The following is a 2,680-nucleotide window of genomic DNA, read 5'->3' as shown; positions in this document are numbered from 1 at the left end:
CTTAATCAAAAGGCTATGGCACTATGTAGTCAGTTTGATTTTTGCAAGTTTGTTCATATAAACAAAAAAGAAAATCAAAGGGCAGATGAGTTAGCTACTCAAGCCATTGTAGTACAAGACCGGGGGGTGGTTTCTTTGGTAGACACTGGATGGCCAAAACTGCAAGATGTTCAGCAATATGTGGAAGAAGGCATATTTTCTCGAGGGTTAGCTCCACGACTCGGTGGGCAGAGGCCAAGGCCACAGTCAATAGCAAGGTAAGCACAGTTACAAGATTTCTCTTTGATCAAATTTGTTCACACTTTAGTTGTCCTTTGGAAATTCTCACTAATGGTGGAACCTCTTTTAGAAATGAACTAATTGAAGATGTGGTGCATAAGCTAAAGATAAATCATAGCATGTCCACGCCATACTATCCCCAATGTAATGGCTTGGCTGAGAAAACAAATGGATTATTATGCAATTCAATGGGAAAGCTTGTAGACACCAAGAAAAGGCATTAGGATAGGCACTTGGTAGAAGTTTTATGGGCTTACAGAACCACACACAAGCTAGCTATTGGGTTTACACCATTCCAACTAGTGTATGGAACACAAGCCATTTTGCCCATTGAATTGGAGATACATAGTCTTCACACTGCAATTTGCAAGAATAGAAGGATAGGAGGATGCCTATGCTCAATGCTTGGTATAGCTAGAAGCCTTGGATGAATGCAGATTACAAGCCTCACAAAACTTGGAAGCTTCTCAAAAAAGGCGCAAGGCCCATTTTGACACCAAATTACACAAGAAGAAAGATATTGCTGAAGGAGATTTGGTCATGAGTTTTGATAGCCGTCTGGACAAGCGGCTAGAAAAAAAGTTTATCGATCGATGGGAGGGACCATATCGAGTCAAGAAGAAGTTCACCAATGGAACCAATCAGCTTGAGGATGTTGACATCATGGTAATACCCGGATGCACCAATGAGTATCGCCTTAAATTCTTCTATGCTCGGCCACCTTGAGGGCCAGCAGACCCTCTCTGTCACACTAGAGAGGATCTGCTGGGGGGGGAAATATGTGATGCCAAAAATTGATATTTTTTAATTTGGCATTGGTATTATTTTTGTCTATGTTTGATAAGAGTTTGAGTATCAAGTGATAGCCTAGCGGCTCTCACTTATTTCTATTTTCTAAGATATTTATGGGATTGAGAGGATGAGTGGAATGGATCATTGTAAATACCATGTGTATGAATGATAAATACCTTGGTATGGGGTGAGAGTTATTTGTGTATGGGATATTATGGGGCTTTTAGAAAAAAGAAAGAGTGAGTCATATAAAGAGGTGGGCTCATGTCCATGTGTTCCAATGATATAAGAGAGGCCACATGCCAAGCGTGTGGAAGGCATGTGGAGGAGTGTGGAGTCAAGAGAAATCCTTCTAGAATTCCTATGTGGAATAAGAAGGATGTGAAGATATGGAAAAGAGAGGGTCCCTATGGGCTCCATGTGGGGAGACTCTTGACTTTCTCAATATTTTAAGAGTCTTGAGCATCTTTTGATGGGACACATGCCAAGAGTAGCCAAAAAGGACATGGACGGTGACATACGGGCTTATGTGATTGAGGGGGAAAAGAATCTACAGGCAGCAATTGTAAATGGGTGAAGGAGGGTGATAAAATCTCTGTAAAAGGAGCCCTCCTCTCCCTTGTTCAACATCTCTTCCACCATTAGGCATCATGTTGATGTAGCTCTAGTCTCCTCAAGCCTCTTCCATGAGCCTTCTCTCCTTCTTGTAGATATTCTCTTATGTAGACTCTTGAGTCCATCTCTCTCTAGTTCTTTCTCTCTCTATGAGTAGTCTTGGAGCTTTCGCTCCCTCTTGTACGTATGAAACCTCTTCTTCTCCCTTGTGTTTATAGTATTTTGAGTTGCATTGGAGTGGAGTCTCACTCTATTGACAATGAAGATCACTTCATATTCCCTCTCTTGAGTCTCTCTTCCCTTTTCTTTCTTTCAAAGCCTTAAAAGTTGTTTCTATTCGGCCGCTCATTGCACACACATGGTCCATCCATTTCCCAAGCCATTAAGGGAGTTACTTACCCTCTTCTAGGTGAAATTTATGAGTGGTGGATCGTTGATGGAGGTGGAGTCTTGAGGGAGCATCTTGCTCAGGCAAAATTAGCATGGGTGGAGGGCAGTTTTTATGACAGTTTGACCCCCTGTTAGTATTTTGCTCGTAACTTTTCGCTCAATAGTCCGATTTTGATGAAATTTATATCAGCACAAAGATCTCTTCAAGGCGCATTTCTCTATGTGATTAGACCTTGAATCAAATACTATAGCAAAAAGTTATGATTCTCTGTGTTTGATAGTCTGGGAAGTGAAGAGGTGAGTGAAGTTTATTACCTCTCCAACTTCATGTCATAGTGGTCGACCGCAAAGGCAAAGCTAAAAGCTCCCAACTCGGCGAGCTCTCCCCCCAACCAAACCCCCCTAACCTAGCCCCCGAGCATAAAGATAACTCTAGGAACCAAGCTACGATGTATGCAAAGGATCAGGGTGGTAACCGTCCATCCCTTTAGGAGCTTTCAGCAGTAAGACAGACTAAGAATTTGGGCATTCCGATGTAGACAGAAGAAGACATTCCTGATGTCTACCACAAGAAGCAAACTCTGGATGAGACGGAAGCGAAGCA

Source organism: Dipteris shenzhenensis, chromosome 3 (genome assembly GCF_047967505.1).
Source record: "Dipteris shenzhenensis isolate YYH24624 ecotype China chromosome 3, Dip_SZ_1.0, whole genome shotgun sequence".
Taxonomy (NCBI): Eukaryota; Viridiplantae; Streptophyta; class Polypodiopsida; order Gleicheniales; family Dipteridaceae; genus Dipteris; species Dipteris shenzhenensis.
This window is presented reverse-complemented; position numbering follows the sequence as displayed.